Source organism: Zosterops lateralis (assembly GCF_965231275.1).
Source record: "Zosterops lateralis genome assembly, contig: HAP1_HAP1_SCAFFOLD_94, whole genome shotgun sequence".
Taxonomy (NCBI): domain Eukaryota; kingdom Metazoa; phylum Chordata; class Aves; order Passeriformes; family Zosteropidae; genus Zosterops; species Zosterops lateralis.
Window position 1 is genome coordinate 100,585 of NW_028154582.1, and position 9,845 is coordinate 110,429.

General features: G+C 47.5%; 1 long non-coding RNA gene across 1 annotated transcript; it reads left to right on the forward strand.

The window, feature by feature from the left end:
- The first annotated feature begins 699 nt into the window (after window positions 1-699).
- Window positions 700-3,694, forward strand: LOC310923529. Its single transcript, XR_014592613.1, has 5 exons — window positions 700-755; window positions 2,295-2,457; window positions 2,730-2,844; window positions 3,127-3,199; window positions 3,299-3,694. It is a non-coding gene; the product is annotated as an uncharacterized lncRNA (long non-coding RNA).
- The last annotated feature ends 6,151 nt before the right edge of the window (window positions 3,695-9,845 follow it).

Sequence of the window (9,845 nt, forward strand, 5' to 3'; positions counted from 1 at the left end):
CCCTCTATAAACCCACACTGGCTTACCTTCTGCTGATGCTCGGTATAAAGGCTTATCCCTCATTACCTCCCAAAGTGATGCTCCAAATCCACGTGCTCCCACCTTCACTCCATGAACCACGTCCAAGACCTCAGGATGAGCTCCTCACACCCCACGGCCGATACCAAACCGAGCTGAGGCTCCCCCTCTTAAACCGTCCCCGGCCAGAACCGCCCCTCATTATCCATTACAGCTCCCACTGTCCATTACAGCCTGGTCTGTCCCCTCCTCATCCTAGTGGCTCACACCTGTGGGGGAGTGGGGCCGGGAGGAACCGGAGCCGGGATCTCTGCCGGGGCCGGGGGGAGGCCGGGGCAGGGGATCGGGACCGGGGGAATCGGGGCCGGGGGAAAGCGGGGCCGGGGGGAACCGAGGGAGAGCGGAGCCCCCGGGCCCTCAGCGCGGGCGGGGCGGGGCCGGGGAACCGGGGCCGGGGGGATCGAGGCCAGTGCCAGGGCCGGGGAACCGGGGCCGGGGGGAACCGGGGTCGGCGCTGAGGGAGGGGCGGAGCTCCCGGGCCCTCAGGGCGGGGCGGGGCGGGGCCGGGGCGGTTCTTGGGGCCCGCTGTCCAATCAGCGCTGCCCATGCCTGAGCGAGCCCGCCAATCGCGGGCCGGGCGGGGCTTCAAAAGGGTCCCGGAAGAGGCTTCTGGGTTTATGGCTCGGTGTGGAGCTCTCTGGGCGGTCTGTGGGGTGTCCCTGGGCTGTTTTAGTGCGGTAAGACTATCCTCATTTATTTCCCTGCAGGGTATGGTGTGTGGGACTGTATTGAGGTATACGTTATATGGTGGGTAGTAACAGGTGCAGCTGGGGTTGGGTTGAGAGCCCGTTGTTCCGTGCCTTGGTCGGAATTTGCCTTAGAATTGCACGACCTTTTCCTCTGGGCGGCTGGGAATATGCTGGGAGTATGAATATGCTGAGCCTTGGTGTTTTTGCAAGTGAGAGGGAGACATGTACTTTTGGGGTATGTTGTTTGGGGAAGGTACAGAACTTTGCCTACCTTGGTTTTTTCCCTTTAATCTCTTGCAGTGCATGGGTCTCGCTGGGGTCTGATGCTGAATGTATTAATTAGGCTTTAACTGGGACAGAACATGGCAGGAAGAAACAGTCTTTTGAGGTTGATTCATAAAGTAACTTGAATAATAAAATTTCTGTGGAAGTTACTATAGAATTTGTAAGAGGTACTTATTAGAAGAGGAGGCAGCTTTTGAGTAATGTGAGTTATTTCTGCTAGTTTAAGTTTTCCTTTTCAAGGTATTGGGCATCTGCAAGTTTGCCATAACTTGTGAAGTGCCAAGGCCTGAACAACAGGCCCTGAGCTCAAGTTGACCTGGAGATAAAGGTTTAAACCAGATGTTGTGTTTGCATCCCCTCAGTAGTGAAATAGCCAGGATCATTAGTGTTCTGGACTAGGTCAGTGCTCATTAGTGAAGCATGGCTTGACCTTCCTGCGTTCAGAGGCCGGACAGGGCCCCGAGATCAGTCCTGTGGCCTCGTTGGGAGATGCAGTGCCGAAGGCAGCTCTTGCGTGGCTCTTGAAGCCCTGGCCAGGCTTTGGGCACATCCAGGAGGAGGCTGAGCCCAGCTGTGCCTGCAGTGGGAGTTGCGTGAGCCCGTTCATTGCCCGCAACTGTGTGACCTGGGCCCTGTCCCGGCATGGCCAGAGCCTCTTTGCCTGATGGTGGACACACTCGTGGGAATTCCCAGTTCTCCAGGGCTGGGCTGTGACAGGGGATTCCCAGCTGCTGTGTGGCTATGGAGGGTGAGGAAGCCTCAGAGTCCCTGGTGTTGGACCTCAGTCCCTGTAGGTGATCTTGGGTAGCAGTGCTGAGGGACACTGCTGAGCTTCTCCTTGGGGGTTCTCTGCTGCTTTGAGTAGGGAGATGCACATTTCCATCTAGCTCAGGATTGCTTGGGCAAACGAACGGAGCCCTGGAAGGTCCTTGAATGTGTGGGGTTTTTCTCTAGTCCTGGCTTAGAGTAACCTTCTGTCCTAAAGGGATCGAGCAGCACTTGCTGCTGCTGGGAGACTTCAGTTCCTTTCCTTCCAAATGTTTGGAATGCTCTGTAGCTGATGTGCTGCTATCAACATGTGCAAGGTTCCTGTCTTTGCAGCATATTTTATCGTATTCCCCGTGAGATTGAATGTCCCTGCAGTGATTTGTGACCTGCTGAAATGTTAAAGCCAAGCGAGTGATAAGCTCATTGTTTTTCCAAATGTGTCCTTTTACCTCTGTTTTGCCTCCCCATTAATAGTAAAATAAGGCCATTCTCCCTGTTGGTGTCTGTGTCCATTCTCCTGCCACTGTGGACCGGAAAAACACTCGGTCACTGGTCACTGCCTGGAGTGGTGCAAGGAGAGATCCCAGGGCAGCCACCAAGTCTCCACTTGCTCCTTTTCCCTGGTGAGCTCCTTGGGGTGAGTGCAGTGATCCCTGAGGATGGAGAAGGGCTTGGAATGAGGGAAAAGACTTGGAGAAACCATTTTCCAGAAGGATGTGAGCCTGAAGGTTTGTCCGTTATCTGGTGCTTTTGTCCATCTCATGTGTTTTCTGTTTTTAATGATTGTTTAAGTTCGAGGACACTAATTTCAAAATGAAGAGGGCATTTCTAGGGCATATTTTTTTATGATTTTTATGCCTTTTTGTTTTGTGGAAAGAATTAATTTTGTTTTCATGTTTTGTCCTTCAGGACGTGCAGAAGCTCAGTTGACCCTCCCACACCGAGCAGTGCCAGTGCACAGCAGTGAAATGCATCAGTTGTTGTCTGAATGGATTAAACCTGTTGGTGCTGCTGTTGGTTCACTGTGAGGATTTGTTGTTCCTATGCACTTGGGGGGCTTTGGCCACGCTCGGGGGGATGTAAAATAAGCACTGGGGGCTGCTCTGGATATGTGTGCTCTGGACATGAGCACTGGGTTTGGCAGCGAGGCTGAAGGGTTTGTGAGAGCAGAGCAGGGAATGGACAAGTCAGCTCCAGCAGGGTGAGGTATATCTGCTTCTGCTTCCAGAAGCTTGTAATTTGTGGAAATTTTAAAGCCTGTGGCTGTAATTAGTAGTAATAATAGTGCCCTCTTTTATCTCTTAAGGTCCCTGGCCAACATGGAACAAGAACTGACCCAGAACTTGTTGGTGCCCTGGTAGAGAGAGAAGTAGCAAATGGTATTGAGAGAATTTCTGTGGGGATATGTGAGATCCTGGTGTTCCTGTGAGCTTAAGAAATGATCTGCAATGAAAAATATATTTTTTTTTTTTCTACAGGAGAATCTGATGTGGAACACGTGACCCAGATGACTTGATGTGACTTCTTGAAACCTTGAAATAAGGTGGTATTAATCTTTTTGGATAGAAGCAAAGCATTTGCAAGCACTTGGCAGAAGCCTATGAAAGGTAAGTGACGGGCTAAGGACACGAGCAGGAAAACATCTGGGGCTGTGATTTGATTTCACAGAGGGTTATGGATTCCTGTCTCAAATGTCCATATGGCAGTGGAGCTGGATCTATATGCCCCAGTGGAGAGGCAGGGTTGTCCTGTGTTCCTGGCTTTCTAGAGGCTGGAGTGTTGCCCAAGGAAGAGCATCCTGGTTTTGCTGCTGTGTTCAGGCACCAGCAGCCAGGAGTTGTTTGGTGCCTCGTTCCAGAAGCAGCAGGAACCTGGATTTCTGTCTCTAGGATTGTCTTGCTGTCCAAGGCTAAAGGTGAGTAGCAAGGCAGCTCTGGGAGCTCTTGGAAGTCAGGAGTGCCTGGTCTCTCATCTCCAGGTGCTGCTCAGGTAATTGCTCAGGTGTTCACTTAATGGTTCTTTGATGGCTTTGGACTTTCTGGTTGGAAGAAAAAGGGTCCTTTCCAGTCTCTGCCTTCTGTAATTCTGGGATCAGCCATTACTCTTTTCAGGCAGGCTAGATAGCCTCAGGAGTGGGCAGAGGAAGTGCTACCTGAAGTGTGGTTCCACAGGAGAGGGGAACAAGCTTTCTGCAGAGGTTCAAATGGCTTGTGACTTATAGAAGCACTGAGGTCTGAACAAGAGTCTTGAGCCAAAGCTGTCAGTGGCCTATTTTGGTACTGGACAGTCTTGATGGGGCCATTAAATCCAGTTTTTCCAAGAGCCTTTTCAGCATATCTTTAGTGTATCTATCTTGACTGCCAGATTTCTACAAGAGAGGCCTCCTTGAGTTTGTCATGTGAGCAAAGGGTCCTTCACACAGTGGCTTTTCTGCATTGCACATTTAGTTACAGTCTCCACTCTGGAGGGAATTTTCATTTGGAGCCAGTTACTGCCTTTCTTAAAAGATTTGTTACATGGTCAGAGACTAAGCTTACCCTTAGAAGCACACCGTGACTGACAAGGCTATCTGTGGAGCATGTGCTATGTCCAGAGAGGATTCACTGACAGCTACTTGGGTTGTAGGAAGACAGCTGGTGACAGCTGGCAAGTTTATCCTTTTATCATCCTGGCCGTCAGTGCTCCTGTTCTTCCTTTAGTTCTGTTTCTTTGCATATCAGTTCTTCAGCTGTGCTGATGAAGTGCAGAGGATGAGTTTGCTCACTTTATTTCAGCCTCTCATAGATTCTAGTCCCATTAATGGGCCTGCCTGGCACAGACGAGAGGAGAGTTTGGTTAGGGTTTTTTTTGTCTTTTTTCTTGCCCCTCACCCTTTTGTAATTTGATTGATAGCAGGTAATTCTTCAGCTCAGTCTTTGCTCCTGATGCTACAGTGTCATGCTTGCTAGGGGAAGCTGCATGTAATGAATGCACATTGCATTCAGCTGTCAGGAGTAATTTTCCATCTGTCCATCTGTGGCACAAAATTAGAAGGCAGTCCTTCCAGCATGCGACTCTGCCCTGTATTTCCCCCAACCAAGGTATTCAGTCCACAAGTTACCAGTTTTGTCATCTTCTCTCCTTTCTGCCAACAAAATACACATGAAAAAAGAACTGCCTGTAGGCCATAAAAGTGTACTTGCAAGTCATAATCAAAAGCTGAGCTTCCTGGTCTTTTCACAACTTTCTCGCTAAACTCGTTGGCTTCAATGGCTCTCAGTTCTCTGTGAGAGAAGGAACCTATTAAAAGCCACACGGAAACATTAGCTAGCGAAGGCAGAAAAGCCTTTGCTACCCTCGGCCGCAGGTTTTGTTAACCCCTCCAAGCTGCAACCAGCATTACCGCATTTTGTGTGCCCCTGGTGTAAGACAGCCCCTTGTAGGTCATAAATCACCACGGGTGTCATCACAGAACAACCTTGCTGGGCCCGTTATTGTTATTAGGTCTAGAAAGATGAGTTGCTGACCTTTACCGAGCGCTATTTCTGTTGACTGCTAAAAACCTTCGGAACAAATCGGAACAAAGTTGCGTGTTCCTTGGCCGTGTGAGCCAGGCTCTAACTGCCTGTGAGCTTTCTGAATGTTAGCAAATCTTCAATGATCTCTCAAATGAGGGCCTAGTTTACTTTGCATATACTCTAAAGAAAGGTATGCTTCAGGTCCAGACTACCGGTACTAAATACTACCGGTTATTCCCATTGACACAGCTTCTGATTTGTCAATGGGAATAACACAACGGGAAAGCAAGCTCCCATGTAGAAAGAGGCATACCGCTGTTACCCATGACACAAACTGCCCACTGTTGGTGTGGGCAGCCCAGTGCTGGTCTATGCCATAAAGAAGCTCATTAGGAATACAGTAGGGTGAGAACCTAGGCTTTGTATATTCCACAGGTTTCAGGATAACACTTGTCAAATGCCTCCTGTTCTGCCGTGCATCTCAATGCTTCTGATTATTACTTGCAAAGTTATTTTGCAGCAAAGCTTCCAACCTGTACCAAGCAGTACAGGATATACGGGTAAAGGAACTGCCGTAATTGTGCAAATTATGGAAGGAAATGCCACCTTTCTAAACCTGTTGTGAGGAATGGTGGCAGGAGGATTCTGGAGGGATTTGATGCTGATGTTCATGGGAAAGTTTTGAACCAGAAGCTTATGAAAGGTCCCCATATTTTCTCTCATTTTAGGGTTGAAGTATGAGGAAGTTGTATTGGCTTCAATCTGTCAGGGAAGTCCTAAATATTTCTTTGCTTACGGACATAGCTTAAGGTGCTGAGAGATGCAGTTGGCTAGGTGCACTGCCTCGGCTGTCGGGACACTCAGGGAAGCAGCGGAGAGGCAAAGCTTAGGCCTGGCGCTAGAAAGCCAGATGAGAACTGTACGAAGCGGAGTTCTTACTCAGCAGTTTAACCACTTGGTGCTGTAGACTAGTGAGTTACAGCACTCAGGAAATGCCTCTGTTTCTGTCCTGTCTATAAAGACAGGAAAAAAGTCTTTGCTTTCTTAAGGAACTTAGTGATGCCCCTTCCGCTTGCAATAAGAAGTATATGCATCAAAGAAATTGATTATGAGCTTGGCTCTATATTAAAAGAGTTGAAGCCAAACCGTTGAGCCCACTGCTGCTCTCCACATCTGTGTTCATTGCTCTGATAATGAATAACAGTTGGGATAAAATATTTTTGATGAAGCAAAACACAAGTGTTTTCCTCTGCCTCTTTTTGTGAATGTTCTTGTAAGCCTACATATAGATCACCTTCCTTTGTTGTTTATTTTCTGGCACACAAGGGAGGAAAAAAAATCCGGTACTTGGTACGGGCACTCTTCAAAATTAAGACCAAGGCCTGCATTCTGATTTTAGGGCGATAACAGTAAATATCGAGTAACTGCATGAATTGAAAGAATAATTTCACATTAATAATAATATTATAGCTGAGATTGAAATTTGCCCTGTTAACTTTTAAATTACCAGCATGTGCATATTTACCTCAATTAGGAGCTTCAGATCATTCCTTCTGTTAAGCTTAATGCAAGGTCAGGGTTCTATCTGCAGTAGAAGTTTTTCCCAACCCTTTAGAAGCTGTACCGGGATCATTACGTGGCTGCCCTTGGCAAATGTCTGACTGTATTGTCAATTGCTATGTCCGGTCAGCCATACGATGAACGTTACCTGTGTTACGTGGGCCAAAATGCCACAGCAGAAGCCAAGGGCTACAGGTCTCCTGTTGAAGGAAGGAAGCTGGCTGCTCTCTGTTTGGCACAGTATCAATTTTATATGGGTTTGTGACAGACTGTAAACATGTTTTAACGCTTGGGATCTCCCTCCTAAAAGGAGGCATAATGGAATTAGTTTGCCATAGAACAAGAGAGTGGGACAGATTGTAGCAAGTGGGAAGAATAACAAGTTGGAAAAACAGACCATTCAGGAAAAAGTGAATCCCAGTCAGGAAAAGACAGACATACCGGTCAGGCCTCTATCAAGCTGTGGGAGTTTTACGTGGTACACAGGAATGTGTTGGAGTATTTAGGAAGGGTGCTTGAGGAGATCATCAACGATCATTATCATGACAGGAAAGCCATCACCTAGCCCTGGCCCGATAAATGTCAAATAGCCCTGATGAACTCTGTAACACAATGCAAAGTGAAATAGTGGGGTACCTAGCAGAAGATTACACTGGAGGAATGAGAAAAACGTCCTGCTACTGGTCTTTTGGCATTCCCGAATGTCTCCAGATGCTTGGTAATGTTGTTTCTTAGAATGAGAACTGTAGTTAGCTGGTGTGGGGACGCTTTGGCGGGAGTTTTGTACGTCTTTTGGCAACTCCACAGGGTAAACAACCCAGCCATGAAAACATGCAGCAATATCCCAGCTGGACAATGCCGGGGTGCTGTTGCCTTCCCATAGCATAGTGTTGGGCAATCCTACTCCTTTCAAATGCAAAACCCAAAAGTGAATTAATACAATAGTAGGTTTTGATCCTCCTAATAATAGATTTGCTCGAGAGATACTTAGTCTGTGAATCACTCTCACAGCGCACCAGATCCCCATAAGTTTTGCAGTTGCTTCTCCTTTTTGCCCCCCTCTGCCCCGGTCTCAGAATTTCAAGTGGTATCACCTCTTTCCAGATGGGGTAAGCTGAGTGCTGTGCAAAATAATAAACCACATTGTAAGATGCTGTGCTTGGTGAAGCAAGTGCTAAGGAGGAGGTGTGAATAAGGAACTGGTCTGGGTGAAGTGACTGTAGATTTTTTTCCACTTCTTCTGCAGTAGAGAGCTTTGAGACAGGTGCTGACAAAAAAAGTCCTACTGCTGAGGCCTTCCCCTTGGCTGGCAGTTTTGTGTAAGCTGGAGCTATCCCAGAGTATCGGGTTGCTTTATGCCATGAAAAGCTAGAACTCTGATCTGGAAAGAATTGGAACAGCCTGTGGAACGCTGTCAGACACACGATCGGATAGTGATTGCTAAGGAGAGGATGACCAGGTCTCAGATACCCGAGATCAGTATTGAGAAAACAAAGTTTGCAGCCATGGCAGCGGCTGTTGTCTCTTAAATGTTACCCTTTACAGGGCTTGGCATCCTTAGGTATAACGGAGATCGTTAGTCCTTCTTGTGGTGAGCGAGCAGGGCCAAAGGAGCTGAATACCTTGCACAAATCAGGGAATGGCTTCTCCTATTGCTGCCTTTGGATGTATGCGATTGCACGTACATCTGCGGACACGTGCCTTGTGCACACTCTGTTGCCTTCTGCCACCGTGATCTCAATGTTACGATAATTCCTGCTATGAGTAAAAAGACACAGAAAAGTTGCCTGTCAGCTATAAGAAGCAACAAAATTTGATTTGCTTGGCTCTGCTAGACCTAACTGAGAATAGGTTGGAAACTTTTTTTCAAAACACCTTTTATCAGAAAGCTGAATTTTCTACTAGATAGTTATTCTGTGATGAAGTGTAAGTTTTCTTTAGTAATTGAAAATATTGTAAAAATGGAAATATTTACCATCCAGGAAGAGTATTTTCCAAAGAATTACACTATTAGGACTATGAGCTGCCAAGATCAATAAACACACACACATATATGTATTTTTAGATAAGGTTGTATATGCTAAGAAATTGCCTGTGAGCTAATGGTAATTGAATTATGTTATTATTGCTTTAGGGTTTTACCCATACTGACTAGGGCAGAACTACAACTTTCCCTGCATATTCCAGGTTTATAGGCTTAGCTACTTGCTGCTGCAAGAGAACTACTATTGCCAACTGTTTAATTTTACCAAAGAAGTTGTAGCTATTTGACATAGAGGGCTGACAGATATAGGCTACTTGATGACACAAATGTCTTTAAAGTATTTCTCAGATTCCTTTTTTCTGTGAGGCTTTTTTTTTGTCTTGTGCTGCAGTAAAGAATATGCTTGAAAGCATTCTGCATCGTGGCTCTGGCTAGTTTGGCAGAAATGTGTCTCTTCCCGCATGCACACAGATTGGATCTGCCAGACGACTTGGCAGCTCAATACTAATGCCCATCGAATTGCAGCCTAGTATGGGAAACGTTTAAGTGTGAACATGCCGGTTATGAGTTTCTGCGCTTTCATGGGCAGCAACTTGGCGGTTTGTCTAAGGGTGTATGTGCGTGCATTTCTGTCTCTATGCCCTCAAAGACCTTTCTCTTTTACTTTTGCCCCCGAGTTCCCGCGAAAGAGACAGCCTGTGCATACTTTCACATGGTCATCGACCAAGCAACTTGGGAAGGCTCTGGTACTAACCGCTCCTCCCCTCGTTCTGTCTCTCTCCTATTCCTTTCCAACCCACATCTCCCACTTCTTCCTTCACCCAGCCCGGCGCTGGCGCCCGCTTCGTGCCGTCTCGCTCCCGCGGCCCCACACCGCAGCCCGCAGCGCCCGGCCCTCTCGGGCCCTAAAGTCCCTGGGCAGCTGTGAACGAGCCCGTGGCCCCGCCCCTTCTCCCGGCTTGTTCCACCATTGCCTCCCCAAAT